The sequence below is a fragment of the Phoxinus phoxinus genome (assembly GCF_949152265.1).
Source record: "Phoxinus phoxinus genome assembly, chromosome: 1".
NCBI classification, from domain to species: Eukaryota; Metazoa; Chordata; class Actinopteri; order Cypriniformes; family Leuciscidae; genus Phoxinus; species Phoxinus phoxinus.
The window spans coordinates 38,226,405-38,252,687 of NC_136876.1; the positions used below are offsets into that span (position 1 = coordinate 38,226,405).

The window sequence follows — 26,283 nt, forward strand, 5'->3', positions numbered from 1 at the left end:
AAAGCTTCAGGTGGCATTTAATGATGCATTAAGTGCAACCCAAATGTTCGTATCTAATGATGTTCCTACATACATTGCATGCTGTGTTAAGGAATTATATGTATAATAATAACAATAAAATATGTACATTTTTATTTGGTGATTCAAGAAATACAACCAATGGTTTTAATAATCCTACATTAAGTGATGCAAGGTATTGCTCCTGGTTCTGGAAGCACTGGAATTCAAGTTTGTATGTTTTTAAATAATGTGTGTTGTATGTAAATCTATGTTTGTATGTTATTATTTTCTTTCTTTTACTTTGTGATATGGACCTAAGGGTCTGAAATAAAGAATGAATGAATGGGATTTTTTTCATTCACCAATCAATTTTTAGGTTCCAGGATTTTTTGGTATAAAGATGATTATACTTTCATAACTATGTTATTAAAGATTAAACGGAATGAATATACATACCATTTTACTTTATGCAATATGTGGGTAAAATGGCCATAAATAAAGTCCTATTCAATAAAATGTATATACTGCATACAATTTGCATATTAATGTGTTCTTGGGGCAACATGTAATGAAAAAAGAAGTGTGATAATGGGAGGTAAGTTACTCTAAAATAGTTAGGCCTATTAATAATACTAACTACAAATGACATCTTCAACAGTGTAATTAGATTAATGTAATAATTACTATCTTTAGAAAGTATTGGTCTACTTATTACTAATTACTAAATCCCATATCAACCTCAACCACTCAACAACAATACAAGGAGAGACAAGAAACTGCACTTTTAATGCTTTCAATTTAACAATACAATTGCATGAATTATTTTTGAATTGACCAAAGTGTGTATGGGAGAAGGTTACATTAAAAATATACCTTTTAAAAATGTATGTTAAATCCACTATTGTTTTATACAGAATTGTTCTATAGTCTATGCAGTAGCCTTCAATGTAATTACATCAGATTTTATTTTAAATTACAGAAGAATTAAGAGTAATCCCTTTAATTAAATTACACTATTTAGATTACTTGTTAATTAATTACACCCAACACTGTATAACAGTAATTCCTCTTTTTGTCTGGCGCTGTTGCCATGGTTACTCGTAATATCTGCGTGCCATTGGTAATGGCTTTTTATAGTTGTTGTGCACGCGCACAACTCAGAGTCAGTCAACTTAGAGTTGATTGAACTAACTAATTTCAGCTGATCTGTAACCGAAAACTCAGAGTTTCCCATCTCAGGGTAAGTCAACTCAGAGTTCAAGTTTTAACTCAGAGTTGGTTGAACCTCCTTATTGAAACAGACCCCTGGTGTCCTCTACAGAAAATCAATGCATTGTTTTGTAACAGAAAGTCATATTTTGATTAGAAACCCAATAACATTTTCCTGAGATGCTGATTTATGACAAACAATTAGAAAATGGGTCAGATTTGAATAATGACAAAAATATTATCATATTTCCATAAGAGTGCTAAATTTGATCACTAGTTAATGTCAGTCACATTAAAAGACCAAGCAGAAGTTGTATTATAGTTGTACTATAGTGGACAAAAGTCTATTCCTGGGTCACAAATAAAATTATATGATCAGTAATAACCATATCTGATTTTTCATGCTGAACCTAAAGGACTTTTCACTTAAGCTAAGTTAATTAATAATTGCATAAATTATTCCTGAACTGACTAGAGTATTTAAAAAGGAGAGAAGGTTGCATTAAAAACATACATTAAATATTTATGTTACATCCATTGTTTTATATTGTTCTATAGTCAATACAGTATTTAATGCAATCACATCAGAAGTAACCAATTAAATTATAGACAAATTAAGAGTAATAGCCTATTACTTTACTTTTTCAAGGTAATCTTGCCCTAATTAAATTACAATAATGAATTAGTAATGAATTACACCCAACACTAAAATAAGTTACACATTTTTTTAGGTAAAATAATAAAGTTGTGTATGCTATATATGTCACGATCCACACACGGGAAACGGGTAGATCCAAGTGCAGTGTTTATTAATGGGTAATCCGTAATCGTAAACCAGTCCAGGCAGGGTCAAAACCATAAAAGCAATCCAAACAAGAAACAAAACAAGAACAGACAAGAAAACAGACCTCAGAAGTGGCGTGATACATAACAAGGAATCCGTGACAAACAAAGAAACAACCAGGGTATATAAACACACAGAACTAACAATGATAACAAGAGACAGCTGGGAACAATGACGGGAACAGCTGAGTGCAATGAACAGATAAGTGCAGACAAGGATTGTGGGGAATGTAGTTCATAATGTGACAGACACCGTGGGGGACGAGGACCTCTAGTGGACACCAAGGAACATGAACCAGACACCGTGACATAACCCCCCCTCTACGGAGCGGCTACCAGACGCTCCAAGACCCACAAAAAACAAACAAAACCAGAGTCCAGGAGGGAGGTGGAACGGTGGAGGATCAGGGGGAGGGATGGGGGGCCAGGTCCATGGAGGGGGACAGGAACAAGGGGGAACGGTTTAGCCGGCGACCAGGGTTGAGAAGACAGTCCATCGGGCGGCCAGGAACAAGGGGGAACGGTTTAGCCAGCGACCAGGGCGGAGAAGACAGTCCATCGGGCGGCCAGGGCGGAGACGACCCCTCGGGCGGCCAGGGCGGAGCAGACAGTCCATCGGGCGGCCAGGGCGGAGCAGACAGTCCATCGGGCGGCCAGGGCGGAGCAGACAGTCCATCGGGCGGCCAGGGCGGAGCAGACAGTCCATCGGGCGGCCAGGGCGGAGACGACCCCTCGGGCGGCCAGGGCGGAGCAGACAGTCCATCGGGCGGCCAGGGCGGAGCAGACAGTCCATCGGGCGGTGTGATGTATGTGTGATGCATACTTGTATCCAAGATCAAGGCCTGGTTTCAAAGACAGGGCTTAGACTATGCCAGGACTAGGCCAGGACATTTACCCCCAGTTTCACAGACAAGGTTTAAAGTAAAATGCATGTTTGAGCTGTGAAAGCAACTTGCACTGACATATCTTAAAATATGTCCGTGTTGTTGTTTTGTCTCAAGATGCACAGCTAATGTTTTTTTTCTTTCTAAAGCACATTTATAAAAGCTACTTAAATGTCCTGGCTTTTCTGTGAAAGCTTTTATAAAAATGCCATAGAAAAAAACATTACTGGTGTGCATCTTGAGACAAAACAAGTTGCTATCAGTTAAAGGATAATTCCGGTATTTAACACATTGAGTCTATATTGTAGTTTGTTTTGGATGAACAAGAGTGGTGGACAAAAATTTTTTGACAATGGTTCCTCTCTCGAGTTTTTGACTATATAAGAATTGGCCATGGATCCATTTAACATTGGAGTCAATGGGCATGTCCGAAAATGTCATTAAAACAACCTTTAACATTAGTTTTCAAAACTGTGCAAATCACCTAGTGATTAGTGATGTTAGTTGATGTTCCAGAAACAAAAAGTGTTGCGAAATACAGTTTCTGTCGTGTTTTATTCGTCATTGAGCGGAAGTTATTGTGAAGTGTCTGAAAAAATAGTTCCACTATAGCAAAATAAACGGATTGGAACCATATATTGCGACGATATATTGTTTATAATCATCAACGAACACCACTAACCACTCGGTGAGTTTAACAGTTTTGTAAACGAACATTATTGGCTGTTTTAATGACATTTTCGGACATGCCCATTGACTCCAATGTTAAATGGGTCCATGGCCAATTCTTTTATAGTCAAAAACTCGAGAGAGGAACCATTGTCAAAAAAATGTTGTCCACCACTCTTGTTCATCCAAAACAAACTACAATATAGACTCAATGTGTTAAATACCGGAATTATCCTTTAAAGGATTAGTTCACTTTTAAAATGTAAATTGTGTCATCATATACTCACCCTTAAGTTGTTTCAAACCTGTATGAATTTCTTTCCTCTGCTGAACACAAAGGAAGATATTTAGAAGAATGTCAGTAACCAGACAGTTTTTGGTTCCCAATGACTGCCATAGTATATTTTTTTCCTACTATGGCAGTCATTGGGAACCAAAACTGTTTGGTTACTGACATTCTTCTAAATATCTTCCTTTGTGTTCAGCAGAGGAAAGAAATTCATACAGGTTTGAAACAACTTAAGGGTGAGTATATGATGACACAATTTTCACTTTAAAAGTGAACTAATCCTTTAAGACAGCTCAAACATACATTTTAGTCTGGATTTAAGCCTTGTCTGTGAAACAGGCACAAAAATACCAAACTGATTAAATCCAACAAACAGACCCACTCAACATAATCCAAAACGCACAGGTCTGGAACAAGAAGCACTAAACACATGAAGCTATTCACAACAGTCTAAACAAGAGATAGGGGTATTTATAAAGGTGCCAATCATACAATGCAGACTGAGATAAGATTAAGATCAATACTGGAGTGACAGTGACCTCTGATGGTTAGGTTGGGATTGTCAGGTGTGATAGTATTTCTGAGATATGACAATAAAACGTGACAATCGAGCGCGAGAGCGTTTTTCCCTTCTAGTGTGTAACACTTTGTACAATGCAAACAGTCAATCAATCCAGTTACAGCTGTAAGATATGTGATATTCGCTCTGTGTAGTTACAAACCAGGTGTGTTATTCGCTGAAAACATTTTCTCAGATATGACCTAACTCGCACACGGCGCTCGAGCTTCTTTGTGTGTCGCTCGTGAGACGTTCTTCTAAAAAGTCGTAATCAACCTCGGTACTACAAGAAGAAATAAAATAAAAGTACAGCAGTAACCATTCACATCTCGTGTAGTCGTGGCCGAGTGGTTAAGGCGATGGACTAGAAATCCATTGGGGTCTCCCCGCGCAGGTTCGAATCCTGCCGACTACGGTCAGAGTTTTTAATTTGTCTTTGCACAAACATCGTTTTACTATAGTAAATGTAAAGTTTTTTTTTTTTTTTTGAGTAGTAAAATCCCTAAGATATCTGATTGCTTCGTGTTTTTTGGAATGACAATTGTAGCTGGTAATAGTTAATAAAGAGAAGTTGTCAGTAGGTGGAGCCTTTGTGTCAATTTACTGTAGGCCTATTAAAACTGTCAATCTTAAAATTATTGCTCATATTCTTATCTTGGGTGTCAATATTAAAATATAAACTGTACTCTCCATATATTAGTGCCAATTCACCCAAAGAATAAACATGTTGCCATTATTTACTCACTCTCATGTTGTTCCAAACCTGTTCTCTGGATCGTAAAAATATATTAGTGAGGATGACACTTTCATAGTGTCATTATATTTTTATTACATTATATTTTTCCATATAGTGAAAAATTGCATTTTTTTTAACAACATGAGGGCACCATATAGTCAAGTATTGTATCCTTTTAAGATGAAGCAGTTCTATGGAAGTTGAATTAAATAAATTGGCATTTAAACTGATTTAGTTCATCCAAAAGATATAATCAGTTTACCATTTTCAATAGAAAAAGCTTAACGTGGCAAAAAGGAAACAGCAAGTTGACGTAAGATAGGCCTAAATGTGAAAGTCAATGTTCCAGAGATCAGTGTTTGCATTCTGGAACACATTTGCATAGGGTGCAGCTGAAGAGTTTAAAGCCAACAGGGTTTTCTTTATCTCACGATTCGGAAACTGCACTTAAACACTTTGCCTTCCAAGATACTGTGCTGCTGATCACCTGCTGCGACCCGAAGATATTTGTCCTCCGTCCAAACAGAGCGATACAATCAAGAGGAAAAAGAAAGCTGACTTCATCAAGGACTGGCTTCTGTCTCTTCCTTATGTAATATCTCCACAGGTTCAGGCTGAGTTGTGGGAATGTTAAGATCATGCCGCCAAGAAAAGGTTGGCAGAAACTTTATACTAAAGTGTATCGTTCATAAGTTAGTGGTCAGTAAAACATTTTTTTTTTATCCTTATTCAGGTGTGATACATTAAACTGATCAAAAGTGATAGTATAGACATTTATAACGTTGCAAAAGAACTCAAATAAATAAATGCTGTTTTTGTATCTTTCTAATCTCAAAATGTATCAGTTTTCCACAAAATAATAATAATAATAAAATGCTTCTTTAAAGGGATACTTCACATCAAAATGAAAATTCTGTCATCATTTACTCACCCTCAAGTTGTTTCAAACCTGTATGAATTTCTTTCTTCTGCTGAACACAAAGGAAGATATTTTGAAGAATTTGGGTAACCAAACAGTTAACTGCTCATGATTTCTCTGCACACCTCATAACTTACCTCTATTTGCAGGAGTGGAAAACCTAATCTGACTTGTCAAATGACATCAGATACTCGATTATGTTGTCGTAATCAGGTCAGTTACACGGCTAACTGTCCCGTTTGCATGTAAATCATGTTATTTTTAAACGAGTTCATATGATTATTGCTTGCTATTAAAGACATACTTTTATTCATAGAAATGGCCACATATCAGTGAACTTATTACATAAAAATGCTTTTAACATTTAATTATGCAACACTCTTTGCAGAAATGAATCCCAGTTATGGATAAACTCACAACATCATCATCAAGTCCTGGCCCGGGCACATTGGGCAACAAGTTTATTTGTTTTTTTTTATTAAAGGATAGCCTCTTGAGATGCAACATCTCATTTTCTGTAAAACAGAATACAAAAGACAAATCATAAACAAAAAAAATAACAACATTACAGATACATCTACAAATTCATTCATACACAACTCATTCACAAATTCTCTCACCAACTCACACCGACCCTTAAACTAACAAAGTTTACTTAAAGTTAAATAAATTAATGAGAAACTATGACATTTGAACAGATAAACAAATTAACAAAGAATTGAAATTAACTTAAAAATTAAAAGCATAAACTAGTTGTTTTAAGATATAGAGATAGGGATGATCTGAAAAAAGCGAAAAGAAGTTATAGATCTCAAGGGAAGAGGAAGATTATTCCAGTCCCATGGCGCTTTATATTGAAAAGTTCTGGGTACAAAGAAAAAAGGATATTGCATGTGTCTGAGTGTATATAAAGATCTGCATGGAATTAGAAACTGTTTTAAATAGAAGGGACAATTGAAATAAACACATTTAAAGATAAACTGAACCCAGTGGAATTGCCTTCTTGATTGAATGCCTTCTGTACACCTAAAGACTTTGAAAAGATTTAGAAAAGACTTTATAAGATTATCAGCTCACATCTAAAGACTTGGTTTCACAGACTCACAGTCTCAGACTAAAGATTTTACAAACACTGAATCTTGTAGTGACACTATTTACAAGACTACAACAAATTTTTTCCTCCATTAAAATAGGCATTTTTATGCATATTTTTTGTTTGATGAGTAAAAATATGTTAATTTATATTGTTTAATTACAATAAATAACTTTCTTTTCCAGGAATGAAAAAAATCTGTGAACATCTCTTAATAAAGAGTTGACTATTTAATGGGATGACCTAACTTTTTCACATGACTGTATATGGGGGTTTTGAATCTATATCATTATATGATGAGAACAATAGTTTGAACTAAATGTCTTGAAAGGGTATAATTTTAAATGCAGACATGTCGATGGCTTCGGCAATATCGGTCCACTTCTTTTCTTTTTCCACTCTGTCGTGGTATAAATGGCAGTTTACATCAGAAAGACACGGCTGCTCTGCCCACAGCTCGACAAGGCGCTCCTCTTGATCCACGGTCCATTTTCGCCTACTTGGCGCTCGTTGTGTTTCCACGTCCGTCGACATGTTTCTTTGTTGTGACTGATGGCTTCCTGTTTCCGGTTTTCAGAGAACAAATTTATTGGTTGTTGATTGTTTTACGTCACTATGACTACGCTAGGACTTGCGATAATATCAAACATGTTTGATATGAAAGACTAGAGAAAGACTGGCATAAATCGGGTCGCCGATAGATTGACAGGAGTTTATACTGCGCTTACCTTGGTCAAAGAATCAACAGGCAGGGGGGTTTCCATCACCTCTAAAGTGATTTTTGATGTGGTAATACATCAGCTGTGGAATGCTGGTGTACCTGCAGAATGGGCACTTCTACTGCAGTCTTTTAAATACTGCACACACTCCCCCTTGCTTAACACAGTTGTGTGCATTTTTGTAGGGTGGAATGGCTCTTAAAAGAGCATTTGAGTTATAAAGTAAACAACAACAACAAGAAATAGGCGAGAGAGAGAGATAGAGGACTAGAGTAAAAGTTAGAGAATAATTAACACAGCAAAACAAATATAATATAAAGTAAAATAGCAAAAGAGGTACACATGGAATATAAATGGGGATGACAATGCCAAGGATCTGCAAAGAGAAGGAAGTATAGAGCATCAGAATAGCATACTTTTTTTTAATTATTTTATTACTCTAGTGCAGGGGTGTCCAAAGTCACTCCTGGAGGGCCACTGTCCTGCAGAGTTTATATCCAACTTGACTCCACACACCTGCCTGGAAGTTTCTGTCTAGTAAGACCTTGATTGGCTGGTTTAAGTGTTTATAACTGGGGTTGGAGCTAAGGTGCCCTCCAGGAGCAGGATTGAACAGTGCATATACTGCTATACAGTAAGTAACAGTATGCAATATATAAAACTACTTTCAAGGAGTTTTGATGAATTTGTATTACTATTGAATGTAGTTTAATAAGTAGCAATAAATGCATACTTATTAATAACAATAATATCAAAATAGTTTACATTTAATCAATTTATTCAGAGAAAAAAAATGTCTTACAATATAACAAATATAACACACACACCTACGATGCTTTTGGGAAACTCTGCCCTAGTTATTTGTGTGATATGGTGAGAAAAGTTGCACGATTTTGTTTTTACACCACTTAATTTTAACATCACACTAAATGCCACTTCAGAAATAAACATTGTAAATAAAATTAGAATTAAACAAAAAAAGAGTAGCTTGCCTGTAGGCCTACTCACCAGAGACAGGGGTAGCTGCAGCTTGGAGTAATGGGCGTGGCAAGCCCCGCCCCAGGTGCACCCCCGCCCAAATCTGCAGGCTGCAGCCAGGTGCTTCTCGCCCGACAGGCAGAAAGAATCGTGCTGTGAAAGAGGCTTCCCATTAAAATACATTCGTTAATTAAATAGCGTGTTGATATCACGAAAATAACTAAATAAACGTGTCCGTGTCACGAATCAATAGATTAAATTACGTGACTGTTGCCCCCTTGGACAATAACAACGACAACTTTTTCTTTCTGTAGATTTATTCGCCCCGGTTGTTTTCTCTTTTGTTTTCTGCGACAGATTTTGGGGCTGAATGTTTTAACATGAACAACAACAGAACATGCGTTAACTGCGCTTCTTCTCTTCCGTTTTTACTCACTAGTCTTTTCTTCTAATAGCGCCCCCAACAGTATACATATTTTTCTGAGGCTTTCTATATTTATACCCTTTACATTTATATGAGTGCAAATTATCTACAATAAACAAGGAAATGAAATAAATTAAATAACTATTTGAGGTCATTACATGACCATATCACGAACTGCCGTGAGACTGGGTTGAAAAAATGCATCTCTGTTCTCTTTTAAACAGGAAAGAAAATGTAGTAACTCACTATGACCAGCAGAGGCCGACACACTTCAGTGTAACGGAGGTCTGGAACAAGACTATAGATGGACGGAAGGTGGATGGGTGAACAGATGGATGAATGGAGGAGGTGGACGATCCCTGGAGTGTGGAAGGAGACCGTTGGGAATACACACCGGACACATCTTGAAGAATTGCATTGTATTTTACATTGATGCATTTGGCAGATGCAAATAAGAGAAATTACAGAAAACAAGACAAAACACACCTGCATTGTGTTTCTCTTCAAATAAAACTGTGATGGAAATCACGCATTTTGACCTAAAAAAAATTGCCTTACATTCTGAACATCTTAACCTAAAAAATTGCATTGCATTTGACAGATGTAAATATGTGCATTCCCTGGAATCAAGCGCTCTAGTCCAGGCTAGTTTAGGAAAAAAGGGTGAACAAATTGCAACAGAATCAAACTCAACTGATTTTGTATCCTCCATATATCCTGAGTAAGGAAAAAAAAGCCCCGAAGAATCCCATTAGGGGAAAGTTCCGAAAAAGACCCAAATATATCCTATTCATATACGCCTATTCATTTATTTTTCTCACATGAAGAGGGTAAAATTTTTTACCTTTAGATATCACCATAAAAATGACTGAGTTGATTACTTATATCAAGACAAACAAAAAATTTATTAACAAGTTTTTTTAATTGTTTGTTGACATGGACAAACGGTGCATCGTCTAATTACAGATGTGCTAATTTGCATAAATACCAGAACAGATCTAAATATTTTGACCCCCATTTTGGCTTAAAACGCCGGGACTACTCATCCTGTCTAGTGTTTCTCTGCCAATAAAACAGTGAAGAAAACAACAACTAGCCTAAACAAAGAATGACATCTCAGATAGCACTGACCGTAACCGCTCTCGCTTCTTATCCTCCTCACTGTCAGCGGGAATATTTTGGTTTGTCTGGCTGTGTAAGGCTATAGGCTACTCTACGAGATGGTTGAGAATCACTGATCTAGATTATGCGCATGACTCAAATGCTGGCAGACACAGCAGCAGTTGTAGGCAGGTATATTGATCATGAAATCAGCATTTTCTTGTCTTGAATTGTTAATTCATTCGTTCGTTCGTTCATTCATTCATATTCATGTCACTTGTAGTTATCTAATATGTAAAAAATAAAAAAGCAGGCCCTGCTTGAATTGCAACTTGTTAGTCTTCAAGTAGGCTACTTGCTGGTTTTGGCTGCCCTCCAGAGAATATCTTTCTCAGATCGTGAAATGAATCGAATGATCACAGGCCTGGCTCGCTGGTTCTCACTGTTGAGCCTGCAGTCGATGAGCCACATCAACTGCTCGTGTGGTGTTGAATGCTGGACCGAGCGCACGACACAGGCGCGCAGATGGCACTGGGGACGGGGGGGACATGACCCCCCCAGATTCATAGTGACCCGATCCGTCCCCCGGCCTCACTATCCCCACGAAAGGCGACAAAAATTGGTAAAACAGAGGATTAACCAGTGTTTGCGCTATGTACATTAGCCAAAGCAGTGCCCCGGCCCGCCGCTGCGCTTCAGAATCGGGTCGGGGCAGACGCAGGCTGACACACAATAATAATCTACACCGGTCACCATTACTTTGTACCCACGTTCTCACTACACGATGTTCTGTTGTCAATAAACACACGATGACACCGACGTTTACACTCTTTCTCTCTGTGTGTGTGTGCTACGACTCCTGAGTGACGCAGGGGTCCTATGAGGAGCTGGTAGCTGCCTCAATCGTGCCTGTAGGAGCGGACGAGCGGTAACCATAGTGATCATATACCATCTATGACTGAGCTGAGTCAGTGATTTTCTGAACTGAAAAAAATCGACTGTAAATGCCACATAAAAGCAATGAAGAGACAAAAAACAATCACCTCGTTTTTTCAAAAACCAAACAATGTAAGTATCCTATGCCTGTTGACTTTCCCAGATGTGGCAGATTAGATTTTTTAAGGGGAATAGCTAGTCTGAATAGCTAGTCTTTTGCACTTAGCAAACACAGCAAAATGTGGAGACCATAACTATGCATTTTGGTGAGTGGACAGAGGCAAATAATGAATGAACACAAAAAGAATGGTTGGATAAATCAAACAATTTATCGTCGTCAGGAAATAATGTTTTATCTTATAATTTAACCCATTGTACTGTATAAATTGACTGAGGTATGTTCACTGTCGTGTAAGCCACTATAAAAATAATTATAATGATAAATAATAAGTACATTTGTGTGGTGCAAGGTTTATGCAAACAACAAATAAAGGCCTACATAAACTTTTGACACCCTCTTATAGTAGGAAATCATGTTTTTTTATTGTACGTACAGAGCAACGAACGGAGGATATAGATTCTTAAATTATGGGCTATGAAAAACATTTCTTAATATGTCATACATCATTTGAAAGATATTTCTAATATATAAATTGCAAACAAACTTGTAATTAACTCCTAAATTTTACATTTTGAGTTATTCTTAGATATTTGACATAGTAGTTTTAGCCATTAATTCTCAGGAATATGTTGTATTTCACATTGTTGTGAAATTCTATAGAGGTATAGGGTTAACTGAAATTATGAGATTTGGGTGGTGATTGGTATACTAGTCAAATAACAGTCTGATCATGCATTGCTAGTGGTGATCAGGTAGGCCTTTGTTTACCTTTGTTCATTCATTGTTGTTTATCCATGATTTCAAATAAGAATACCCCAATGGCTTTTTAGCGCAAATCATTTGCCCAAATTACGCAAAGTAACTACTTGAGCACTAGTTAAAGCCCAAATTACGCAAAAAAGGAATTGAGTTTAAATCATTTGCTGACAGCTTGGTCCCCCCCAGTTAAAAAATCCTATCTGCGCCACTGGCACGACACACCTCCTTGACTCTGGCCTTGACGTCCTCTTTGCTGTTTTCTGATAGCCCGTAGAGCCACCTCCTTCCATAACGCTCCGCATCGGACAACCTCTCTTCTAACTCCTCAATTTTCTGTTCATAAGCCCATACGTTTCTGCTTGAGAACGTCCATTTCAATGCGAAAGCTGCCCACTTCGTTGTAGGCCTATATGCAGTCCACTTTCTCCCGCAGATCTTCGACGAGCACAGCATTTTCAGACACCTTTGATTCAATTCTATCAGATCTCTCATTAATTCAATTATAATAATCAATCAAGAAAAACTCTTTTTTTTCTTACTCTCGGAGCAATCACTTGTTCACTCTTACTTTTCTCAGCATTAGAATTATTTGCATAGTAGGTAAATGAGAGTGTTTTAAATTTTTATTTTCAGTTTAAAACCTCACTAAACTATGCAGCCATAGAGATGTTATCGCAGGACCTTTTGTTGGCCATGTCTGAACTGATTAACCGTTTGGATTTTCAGGATGTCAATAATCATCAGTTGCATTGCAATATTAAAATATTGGCATGTTTGCACGTCATTTTTCAATTGTCCAGATTTCGATTTTTTATATATTTTTTTATATCATGCTTTGTTTAGATTTATATCTTATCTTGAAGATGGTAGCCTACCTGTAACAGTTGGGTTCACTAGTTCTAAAATGTTTTATTTTGCTGCATACAGTAGGCTTGAGGTTATACTGTATCTATAATAGTTGGGTTTACACGTTATAATTTATCAGAGTATAGGCTACATTGTAAAAAGTAATGTTGTTAGATTTTTTTCTAATTGAGATAACACTTACAATGACTTTTGTTAATGTTACCTTCTGATATCAGATACGTTTATTAATATGAATTACATTTTAGTTTAAAATAATAATAATACAATTTAATGTAAATTAACACATCAAACACGTTTTATTTATTATTATTTTTACTCTGTGTTAGTGCCCATGAGTCGCAATCCACCACTGGTCAGGAAGAGGAACATTTACATACAAGTGTTATTTAATTGATTCATATTCAGAACAAAACTTAATCATAGATTTTAGAATATAAACGGCTAAATATGCCATTATCAGTAAGATGTACTAAAACATGAAGTGTTTGTGTGCGTTTAAATTGAATCATGACCAACAGATAGGCTATCTGTTTTAAAACAGTGGCAATTCACTCCTTGATTTGCTTAATAAAAGCCTACTTTGAGATTGTCAAACATGTTAATAGTGCATTGGTTTCAATTTCAACGTGTTTATTGCCAGCCCTGCAAAATAGATATGTAATTTCGTGTGCTATTAAGCTGGTTGCCATGACGACCTCACGCTTGCTGGTGCTCTATGTAATCAGTAATCATTGGAATGGTACACAGAGTGTGAATTTGTAAGTTTACCAGAAAATCTAAAATAATGTATTTAAACATGTGACTGACCAAATTGACTGGCTTGGTTTGGTCCCCCAAGCTCAAACACCAATGCACAGCCCCTTTTTTAAATAGACATGGAAATGCACATTCCGAACTTCAATTGTTGTAATTCAAGAATGCTTTGGACATCCGAAGATGTCTCAGGACTCATTGTTCTTGCAGATGTAAGTTCCCCTACACACAAACACACACCCCTGCCTCTCTTTCTCACTCACTCTCTCTCTCTCACACACACACACACACACACACACACACACACACACACACACACACACACACACACACACACACACACACACACACACACACACACACACACACACACACACACACACACACACACACACACACACACACACACACAATCTATCTCTCCCTCACTTTGCCTCTATCTCTATCTATTCCTCTATCTTTACCTATCTCTTTCACTATCTCTCTCTTTACATACCCTGTATCTATCTCTTTGTTTTATCACTCTCTCCCTATCAATCTATCCCTATATATCTTCCTCTATTTCTACCTCTATCTTTCCCTCTCTCTGTCTCTCCCTCTATCTCTGTATCTATCTAACTCTCTCCCTCTATCTCTTTTATCTGTCACTTTATCTATCTATCTATCTATCATCACTATCTCTCTCTGTATCTTTCTCTATCTATATCCCCCTCTCTCTCTTTATCTATCTCTTCCTGTCTCTCCATCTCTCATTCTATCTCACTCAGTGGTAATCTTATGTCATTACAGTTTTTTTCGATTGCTAAACGACAGTGAGCACAACTGGAGCTATATGCAAAACTCTAACTACAGTCTGCACAGCAGCAGTTCATGTGGACAAAACTCTAGTTCGTTTTTCATAGCTTGAACACAGTTTTCAAAACTCTACACACTTATCCCATGACTTTAACCACAACCTGCACAACACTGTGGATTTACAGCACTTTGTTCAAATGCTAACACACTGCTGTCAAAACTGTGAACCACACATTCAAAACAGAATAGATTTCAGCCTTGTGTCTTTCAAACACTGCTGATGGCAACTTCAGCTGAAACAGGTGAGATTTACATCCTTACAGTAAATGAGAACATTACAGGAATTTATTTTGTTTTGCAATTAAATTTACACAGATATATATTACAGTAAGTTTGACTGTAAAATATATTTTTATTATATAATATACAACAGGACCCAAGGCTGGGCCCAACAGGAGGAAGAAGAAAAATATTTTCAGATGCGCAGGAAAATCCTATTGTCGCAAATTTACTGCATATTCACCCTTCCTCAACCCGATAGAGGAGTTTTTCTCTGCCTGGAGGTGGAAAGTGTTTGGTCACCACCCACATGACCAAATGTCTCTTTTGGAAGCCATGCATGCCGGATGTGAGGACACGAGTCCAGAGGACTGCAGGGATGGATAATGCACTCCAGAAGGTTCTTCCCCAGGTGCATGGCAAGAGAGAACATTAGATGTGATGTTGATGAAAACCTGTGGCCTGATGCTAGAGAGAGGCAGGATTAGCCCCTCAATTATTTGTTCGAATTACAGTATGTACTTTTAGTTTCTACCTTTTTTTCCTCATTACTGTAATTCCGTAAATTACTACAGACTATTGAAGCAAACTGCTAATTTTCATTTACCTTAAAGAATCGTTATGTTCTAAAAATTTAAATAAATCATGTGAAATAATGTCACTCTTTTCTTTGAAGAAAATATTACTTTGTATGAAGTCACTGAAATTGTTCAAACTGTAAAGATGAAAAGTTTGTATTTTCTGTATTGGTGTTTGATGCTAGTGTTTTTACTCTCAGTGTGTTCTGAGTGACAGTGTGTGTTATCTCAGTGAGGGTTGTGCACAGTGTTTGGCTGCACTGAGCCTGTTTTGAGCCACGTGTTAAGAGTTGTGTTGCCTGGAGTGAGTTTTGCAGGTGATGTGAACTGTTTAGCTCAGGTGACTGTTGGTAGTGCAGACTGTAGTTAGAGTTTTGCACATGTAGCTCCAGTTGTGCTCACTGTCGTTTAGCAATCGAAAAAAACTGTAATAGGCCTATCGTGTTTAATTTGTTCTATGTCCTAGGGATATGCCACTGCAGCTGACCTTGAGAGTTCACTCTCTATACCTGCAACTCCTCGTCTGATACTTCTTGGTAAATTGGTTTTTAGACAGTTGGCTTTAGTGTTGTAGGTAGTGAATTCAATGGTATCAAACTAAACTGTATTCAAAATGAAAAATAAAACAGAAATTTGACAGTTAAAACATTTCTGCTTCAGGAGAAACGGAAAGCCGCTTCCAGCGCTGGACGCTCAGCCTTGAGGGCCAAATCGTTTGCGAAGTGATCCAGTCCACCTTTGTGACAGGGCTGGCGTCTTTTCCCCCCCTGTTTTTACATCAGTAGCCTGCACGCTTGAATTCATCCAGAGGTAACAGTCTGTTAACACCTGAATTTTTCTGGTCTAGCTGTGGCTCAAGCATGGTTTCAACAGGTCTGGTGATGGGATTTAGCAATTAACTTTGATTTAGAAAGTTTTAGTGCAACTTACAATATTCACAGAGGCAAGAAGATAGTGCATGTTGAGGATAGTTTATGTACATTTGTTGTCTTTGTTGTGCTGTTAGTCTGTGTGAATTACTAGATTTTTAACCAGTGTATAATTTTTCAGACGCTTTGTGGGTATAAACCCAGAAAAAGGGACAAAGGCTGCAAAGAAAAAAAAAGAAGAACTGTCAATTCACACGTCGCCAGTCTCTTGCGCAAGCTCATGGACTTTCAGTGGGATTTCATTTGAAAATGGTGAGTAAGATGTATACATTACACATATGTTCAAACAGCATTGACTCTGAAAGGCAGTTGAGAATGAACATTAGAATGAATTTCCCCAGCCTCCTAAGTTAGAATGCTGAACTCCTCTTTCATGCACTTTTGCCATTCTTTTTTTGTTCTTTCAATGAATTGTACTCATCACACTTTCTATTTTTTATGCTATTCTGTCTGTTTTGTGCTCTGTTTCTAAAATTAGCTTTTGTTAGGTCAAGCCATGTGATTATAATTTTGGATTAAAAATGTGAAATTATGGAACTCATCTCCCTCTCTTTTTTTCTTTTTTCAGTATGTCTTTAATCCAGTCAGAATAGCTTAATGAAATAATAATAACTTACTTTTTACGTGTATGTGATGTTTTAGACTTTGGGACAAGGAAAAGTTGAAATCGAATAAACAATATTAATATTAACATAATCATGTTCCATTAGGACAGGGACATGGATGTTGGGTGCAGAAACTGTTGCTGTCAGACGGCTGTTCATCACCACACATCACGTCTTGGAGTTCTGCATTCTCTTCATCATCATCATCGCTGATCACATCTTCAGCTTCAGTTTTGTCACCATTGGCAAAATGTTGTGAAGGATGGCACGCCATGTCACAACAGCTGGAACAAAGTTGGGGTTCACCTCCAGAGCTTTGAAAAAACACCTGAAAAGAACTGTTGAAAGCATTGAGCATTGACATTATACAAATATAGCAGCCGTCAATGGCTCCGACTGCCACACTGAAAACAGGAAAGTCTGTCAGCCTGGCATGCACCCACCTCCTCTAGCTCTTAACCTCGAGGAAGACGAACAACCTTTCAGCCATGGTGACTTTGTACACAAGCCTGTGGACTGTGGACCGAGGGATGTGAAAGGCTGAAGCAAACACCCTGCAGGATAGAGCATTAGCCAGCCAGTAGATGAACAAAAGCACCTCTATTTCTTTTGACCATCCCTGTTGAACCTCATAGGGGATTGCAGTCATCAGGTGCAGTAAATACAGCCTTAGGAGGCTGTCAGGTTTCCACTCTACAAAACCACCAGAAGAAAAAAATAAAGTCATGCAAGTCTCCTCTCTTTCTGTTCTGATGTACAATATTTCATAATGACAAAATTATGAATTATGTGGTTTTCATTGAAATTGTGAAATAATGAAGCTTACAGTATGTCTTAAAGCGAACACTGAAAATGTATTTAAACGCTAGTTTTTCAGTTATTTCACTGATAAAAATCACAATAACAAACAAACAAACAAACAATAATAATAATAACTCATTAAATAGTATTATTAGAAAATATTTATAAATAATATATTAGGATAATATAAATACAGTTTAGGTATAATATAATTGTTTCAGTTAGTCTTTTAAAAAGGCATCTGAAATAATAAACTATCTGCAATGTAGTGTTGTCAAAAATGTTCAGCAAAAGTTGCTTAAATCTCCATTGTTTTCCTCTTTTGTCCTGTTGAATTTAACTCTCGTTTTATCCCTCAGGCTTATAAATAGCAAAAAAGAATAATTTCATTTTCTTTATGTATTATGATGAATTAATCAAAGATATTTAACCTTGTCATTGTGCTTTTTTCCCCTGTGTATATAATCTTATATTGTGATTTACACAGACCCATGATATATATATATATATATATATATGATTGTTCATTGTTGAAAGATACAACCATATCTTTCCCTGATCTTTATATAACTATAAGTTCTGCAATAACAAAATGATATGAGCGACAGGTGCACTAACATCAATAACTCGTCTAGAACAGTTTTCCTCAGCGTTTGTAATGTCCAAAGGAGACGGGCAGCTGTGCGAAGATCTTGCCTTTGGAGAAAACGTGAACATTCAAGCATCACTCTTTAAAAATTAAGATTACCCCAAAATGAATTACATTGCTATCCCACCAATGCACTCACTTTCATTTCCTCATTTAATTAAAGCAAACACAATTAACTATATAATAATTTGTTAGCCTACCTGGTTTAGTAAATGGTGCATGGCCACGTTGTAATAATTCATTCCCTTGTGAGGATGTGACGTCATGAGAATGTAGTCAAGTGAACTTTAACTGGATATATAGCATGAAGGAACTTGTTTACATTGCAGCACATAATTCAAAGTTGTTTTGAAAAGTGAGACTGTATGCAGTTGTCTTGATCTACATAATTTGTATTCATTTATGCTGAAATTGATTCATGATAAAGCAACGGTGAAGAAGCATTGCTTGAAGATGTATGCATTTATCATCCTTTACAGGAGTATTACACAAACACCTTAGATGTCATGCACCTTGTGTTATGTCCTGGATATTATGTCCTGGATATAATGTTATGGATATTTGTTCAATTAGAGCTCATTATAATCTTTATTTGAGAATGCGTGAGGCTGTTATATTGTGACAGTATATCATGTGTTATATATATCTTGTCTTTTGAAACATTTGACCTTATTTGTGACTATATTCACCGTTATGCTTTCAGAAGTTTCTAGAATTGATTTACTATTTAAAGATTGTTTTAAAGTTACAGGCTCAATCATTTTTCTCTTCCTTCACTAGAAGATAAAGGCCCGGTTTCACAGACAGGGTTTAGATTACAGTGTTTGTTTTTCTTCAATTGCTAACATCCTTTTGTCCAATCTATGGTCACATTTTTTTTTTTTTTACCAAAAATATATTTAACAAAATGTGGTTTTGGTGAGAAAATTAACTATTTGGCCAATTGTGTGACGTTGCTGTGTTAAGATTTTAGAAAAAGTACTTTAAAAGTATTGGTAAACGCTTGTTAGCAATTGAAACAACAACAACATCAACAACAACAACTGTAAACCAGGATTAAGCCTTCAATCAATTAGGACATTTAAGTAGCCTTTATAAAAGTGCCTAAGAAAAAAACATTACTGGTGTGCATCTTGAGACAAAACAATGACGTTTTAAGATCTGTCAGTGCATGTTGCTTTCAGTTAAAACGGCTCAAACATGCCTTTTAGTCTGAGACTAGGTTTAAACATCGTCTGTGAAACCAGGGGAAAGCTGGGCTGGCGATTTTTTTTTTTTTGTATGCATGTATAGGCCTATATCCTATCACCCTTTTTTTCTATTACAGAGGGATAGACTGAGTAATCAGATTTAAAGGCTATTGTGAATTACAAAAAAAATGTTCCTGTGTTTATTTGTTATTATCTTAATGTATATATTCTGATTTGTAACCATTAAGATTATGAAGTCGCCTTTATTAAAAAGTCCATGTACACAAGGCTTATCGTACGCAAGCGAGTGATTTTTTATTAGTCAATAAAGAATCACATTTCTTACATACAGCATTCTCATCTTGCCCAACGATATCTTCTCATCAACTTATTTGTAGAGATACTATACTTATGAGGCAATTTATGCTATATTGTAATAAACGGTCAAAAGCTTTGTGTTCTCCCACTGTGCGATCTGCTCTTCTTGCATGAATAAACTTGCATCGTCAAACTTTTTTACATGCGCTACAAAAAAGACGTCACTGAACATGCGCGGTAAGAACACATTTAAACCAAAGAAATACATTCAACAGTAAATGACTAATTAACACAAATAATTATTATATAAAATTTAGGCAAAAAAAATATGAAAATATAAATGTTGAAATAGGGCTCCTAATTGACAGGCAGGCAGGCAGACAATTACCTTTTCAACAAAAAACAATGGAGCCATACTGATAAAATATTTACATTATGCATCACTTTAGAAACCTTAAGTGTCCATTTTTCTGAACTGTAAATTTTTTTGTGTTGCAGAGAAACACTCCTTGATATTGAGGAGTAATTAACAGTCCATTTCACAGATAAAGGCACAACTTATCAACAGGCCTTTCCAAGGTATTGGTCTTAGTTTTAACCAACACATGTCTTACCAGTCCTTTGTTATCTGGAAACACTTTCATGATTCTTCCAAAGACTCATGAATTTCTTGGGGAAGAGTCATCTATTATCAGGACAACATCGCCAACTGCAAGATTTTTGTTTTGGTGATGGAAAAGGACTGAATAATTTGACTGGTTTTTAAAGGGTTGTGGCCACCAGGGGGCATCGATTAGGATGCAGACAAGATGTTCCGTTTAGGTGTTTTATTGAGATAAAGTTTAAATGTGTGTGGTTCTGAAACAGAGATACAGGATTAAATCAGTAAATGCAGACTCTCTATATAAATGTCAAATAGTTATTACATGCCTAGCAGGTATATAATAAAACAAACTTAATCAAGAAATTAAATTATCATTTTGTTATGTAGACTATGACTTAAATGCAGTGTTATAATAAATGCCTATTCCTAAGCAAATACAAACTCAGAAATGCAGTAGTAGCCTACACTATATCCCTGTTCTAAGATTAATTTGCTGCACATTAACTACAACAATATAAAATATGCTAAATTCAGCTGAACATATAATAATCATGAGCTGCAGAGTTACTCCTTAAAATAAACGTTACACATTGTGCAAGAACAACAGACGCTATTTCAATTGAGACACGTATAGCGCTAAGGCGTGCAGAGCAACACATCCATTAAAGGTTGTGTAAGAATTGTCTAAAGAACTTTTTTTCAAATTGGCTTAAACTGTATTTATATACCAATACATAATTAAAATGTAAGTACTTTGAAAAAGAGAGTATAAAAATTGAGTGACTATAGTGTATTTAATCTTCAAAAAACACAGCTCATTAATTCCTACCGGGACGAAACAAGTGATTGGCTTGCGCGACTGTCACACTCCGTCGCCATGACTACCGCCGCGAGACAGAGCGTATTTAGGCCATGCCCACACCCAGGGGGAAAACAATCCAACCGTCTCCATAGGCCCTATGCACAGCTGCACTACTTCCTGAACTTAAGCAGGGTCCTTTGTTTCCTGTCTGCCAGGATTGGCCAAACTGATTAATCCAGGTGTGTCTGACCAACAACAATAATCAGACACACCTGGATTAATCAGTTTGGCCAATCCTGGCAGACAGGAAACAAAGGACCCTGCTTAAGTTCAGGAAGTAGTGCAGCTGTGCATAGGGCCTATTGACTTTGCATTGCGAGAGGCTGCCTTCTTGTCATTTCTTGCTTCTAACTAAAGACAGAAAAATGCCTCAAAGCTGCTGTGTGACAAAGTGTACAGCAAACAAACGCCCGTTTCACACATACTCCGTTTGCAGTGCGTATTTTTTTCCGTACCCATGTTAACAGGTTAGAGCTTTCACACTGCACACGGATGCGGTCCGGCAATCCGTTCCAGTTGCGGTGCGTATACAGCAGTGCAGCGATCGTTTACGCACAGAGTCTATTTTCTGCTGTGCTGCACCGCACTGCAGCCTATTGTTCACATTGAAATAAACATAGATTGACAAGAAACTGTAATAATTTGATCATATACTCATAATTACAGTTAATGTGTTCTACATTTACTAAATTACAGGATCAAGAAAAAAAAAATCAGTGTAGTCCCAAGAGTTGCAAAATGCGATCAGATATGACTTTTCCCCGTCAAAAAATACATGATATGGGGAGGGGAGGGGGGCACTAGCATCACAGCAGACAATCACGTGGAGAGAAAAGTAACTCAAAAACAAGGTGACAGTGACATGGATGACAATCGTCTCATTGTGGAGGTGAAAAAATACACACTTCTGTATGATCCACAGAATATGTTGTATAAAGATTTAAATGCCAAAGAAAGGGCATGGGAAGCAATTTCCTCGGCTACTGGTGTCGATGGTAAGTTTTAAAATGTTTGTTTCAAGTGCGATGTTTATAGGCCTTTAGTTGACTAATGAATACAAAAAGTTATTTATATGATTATTGCTTTTAAACGAGAATATAAATATTATTGCTTCATGTTGTTCTATTTAAACATGAATATGTACTGTGTTGCCCTTTTTATTTATTTTGTTTATCGTCACATTCAACCTTCATGTCATGCGAATTTATTAAATGTAAATGAACACCAGAATATGTAGTTGTAGCCTATATCTGAATTCATAAGTAAATCATATTATATAGTTTTATTTTTGAATATACAGAAGTTAAACAGAGTGTAGCCTAATTATGTAGTTATAATTAATTTTGACTAAAATGTTTAACTTTTTGGTGCTACAGCCAGCCTTATTTATAGCAGAGGAAAAATACTCGTTTTAATGTAGATAAGTGGCATGTACTAACAATAATTATAATATATCAAATGTTAATTTCCAAAAAGGTCCTTTGTCTTCTGGGGGCTAGCTCTCTTCCGGTTCTTATATTTTTTTTCAGTCTTACAATATGGATTTATAATCAGTATTTATACATTTGTATCAAAATTACTTACCCATTTTTTATTTTGTGACACACAGAAACTGCTGCAAACGCAGCATTTGTGAAAGCACTATAGCACGAGAGGTGTGCGATACCGCTAGATTTGGTATCGATCCGATACCAAGTAAATACAGGGCCAGTATCGCCGATACCGATACCAATACCAATACTTTTTAATAATTAAGGTGGATGCGTCTTCAACCTAAATCTAAATGAATTTTCATGACTTTTAATTTGTTTTTGTGATTTGCATTTTGGGTTATTAATCAGTACTGCAAAAGCTTTTATTCAGAAACAACTTTTGGTTACTTATGTTTTATTTAAATAAACAAAGTTACAAAATGATTACTTCACAAATATAAAAAATGTAAAAACAAATTCTCTTTTCAAGTAGCATGTTAACAAAAAATGTTTCTCCTCTTTAGTGCACTTCTTTTCAGGATTTTTTTTCTTAAATAAACAAAGTCACAAACTTTTAATTCACAACAAATATTATAAAAAAATGTAAAACAAATTCTCCTCTTTAGTGCACTTTTTTCAGGATTTTTTCTTAAATAAACAAAGTTACAAAATTATTACTTCACAAATATAAAAAATGTAAAAACAAATTCTCTTTTCAAGCATGTTAACAAAAAAATGTTCTCCTCTTTAGTGCACTTCTTTTCGGGATTTTTTTTCTTAAATAAACAAAGTCACAAAGTTTTACTTCACAATAAATATAAAAAATGTAAAACAAATTCTCCTTGTAATACGATATAATGAGAACAAAATAACGTGAACTTAGAACTTAGTAAGACTGCTGTTAGAAATGCGCGGCTGAGCGGCGCGCGCGCCTGACTGCTGGTGGTAGCGCTAGTGGTGAGTCACGTGACGGTACAACACAGGAGAGGGGGAGGAGAGCAGTGTCGAGCACGAGCAGCACTCTTGAGAGCTTGCTCTGCTGTGACAGCCATAAGACCCCTTGTGAAAAAGAAGTGTGCCTAATTGTATTGAAAGCGTACTTTTTTTGTGCTTAATATCATAAAAGTATACTTTTTGAAAAGTGCACTTGCAGATAATATAATATAGTTCAAATGAAATACCACTTAAGTGTACTTAAAGGGAATGCACTTTAATGACAATATTTCTTAACACACTTAAGTGCACTTTTTACAAATGCACTTTGTAATAATGTCTAATTAAGTTTAACTTAAAGTAAGTACACTTTCATCACAATATTTCTTAACACACTTAAGTGCACTTTTTACAAATGCACTTTGTAATAATGTCTAATTAAGCTTAACTTAAAGTAAGTACACTTTCATCACAATATTTCTTAACACACTTAAGTGCACTTTTTACAAATGCACTTTGTAATAATGTCTAATTAAGTTTAACTTAAAGTAAGTACACTTTCATCACAATATTTCTTAACACACTTAAGTGCACTTTTTACAAATGCACTTTGTAATAATGTCTAATTAAGTGTAACTTAAAGTAAGTACACTTTCATCACAATATTTCTTAACACACTTAAGTGCACTTTTTACAAATGCACTTTGTAATAATGTCTAATTAAGTTTAACTTAAAGTAAGTACACTTTCATCACAATATTTCTTAACACACTTAAGTGCACTTTTTACAAATGCACTTTGTAATAATGTCTAATTAAGTGTAACTTAAAGTAAGTACACTTTCATCACAATATTTCTTAACACACTTAAGTGCACTTTTTACAAATGCACTTTGTAATAATGTCTAATTAAGTTTACCTTAAAGTAAGTACACTTTCATCACAATATTTATAAACACACTTAAGTGTACTTTTTACAAATGCACTTTGTTATAATGTCTAATTAAGTTTAACTTAAATTAAGTACACTTTCATCACAATATTTCTTAACACACTTAAGTGCTCTTTTCACAAATGCACTTTGTTATAATGTCTAATTAAGTTTAACTTAAAGTAAGTACACTTTCATGACAATATTTCTAAACACACGTAAGTGCATGTTTTAAAAAGGCACGTTGTAATAATGTCTAATTAAGTTTTACTTAAACAGTTATTTTGATGTATTGACTAATATACTAAATAAAATAATAATTTTAATGGAAAATATGAAAAAAATAATTGTTTTTAATTTCAACTCAAGTGTGTTTACTAATTATTTTGTTGATGTATTTTAAATGTGTTTAGTCTATAATATATTGTGTGCATTAATGCACTTGAAATGTATTTTTCCTCTAAACTGCAATACATTTGTTTATACAGTATACTCCAGTACAACTTATTGTTGACATTTTTATCACCAGCTTCTGCTCTATGAACTCAATTAAAAGTGTCAGTTTTCTACATAATATTTGACAATAAAATGTAATTTATGAGAGGAGTTCTTAATGTAATATTAATGTATTGTACTTTACATCTGTGTAGAGAATACTTTTAATATCATTATGTTGATCTAAGTAAATTAAACACATTTAGTTGTGAGCAAAGTTAAACAAATCTAAACAAAATTAAATTGCATTTAAATTCAGTTAAAATACATTTAATTTAAATTAGACTACACTACACTATAAAAATGATTGACTTTTAGTTAGGTGAATGAATCAAGTTTTGTGAACTTACAGAGTCTAACAACACAATGAGTTTGAACAGAAATTAAAAAGCTGAAATAACCATGCATGAAATATATTAACTGTATTTAATGCGCATGCGCCAGAAATACTACGTCACGATGACGCACTACTTCACTAGAGTTTGAAAAATGCACTGTTATGTTTCTGTAATCGCGATTCGTGAGGAAAGGAAACTGAAGCTGCGCAATCAGGAAGAGAACGCCACGTTTGATTACAGATGAGACGTTATACTGCAATAATGAGTCAAGTAAGTATATCTTGATGCTTTCTTTATTTTAACATTTTCACCGTAACATGGCAGTTGTTATTGCGAGAGTGTAACACATTACATTATTTTCATCGCAGACAGACGCAATAGACTCGGGAGGTGAATTAATCAGTTTTTCAATAATTTATCTATGATTGCATTCTAATAATTTCTTACATCATAATATTTTCGCGTGTGGGTGTGTTCGACGAATTTGGCTGCTGAAAAAATATATAATTTAATTGAACCGACTTTATAAATCATTTAAACATTACTAAATGACAAATTTGCTAAATACAGATCCAATATTGTAACACTCGAAGACATTTATGTAAGGAATAATTGACGACAGGCCGTTGAATTATTATAAAAATAA

At 35.7% G+C, this 26,283-nt stretch overlaps 2 long non-coding RNA genes across 4 annotated transcripts; one reads left to right on the top strand and one right to left on the bottom strand.

Moving 5' to 3' along the window:
• Nucleotides 1-6,509: 6,509 nt before the first annotated feature.
• Nucleotides 6,510-11,304, bottom strand: LOC307004969. Of its 3 annotated transcripts, none has more exons than XR_013799191.1 (4): nt 9,569-11,304; nt 8,929-9,051; nt 7,930-8,296; nt 6,510-7,761 (listed from the first exon to the last, which is right to left on the bottom strand). It is a non-coding gene; the product is annotated as an uncharacterized lncRNA (long non-coding RNA). The 3 variants fall into 3 exon arrangements; XR_013799192.1 differs by having other exon boundaries at nt 6,510-8,296; nt 9,569-9,725; nt 9,809-11,298; XR_013799193.1 differs by having other exon boundaries at nt 6,510-8,296; nt 9,569-11,298.
• A 4,873-nt stretch (nt 11,305-16,177) lies between these two features.
• On the top strand, nt 16,178-17,242 carry LOC307006450. The gene is made up of 3 exons (XR_013799458.1): nt 16,178-16,321; nt 16,562-16,692; nt 17,151-17,242. It is a non-coding gene; the product is annotated as an uncharacterized lncRNA (long non-coding RNA).
• Nucleotides 17,243-26,283: the final 9,041 nt, after the last annotated feature.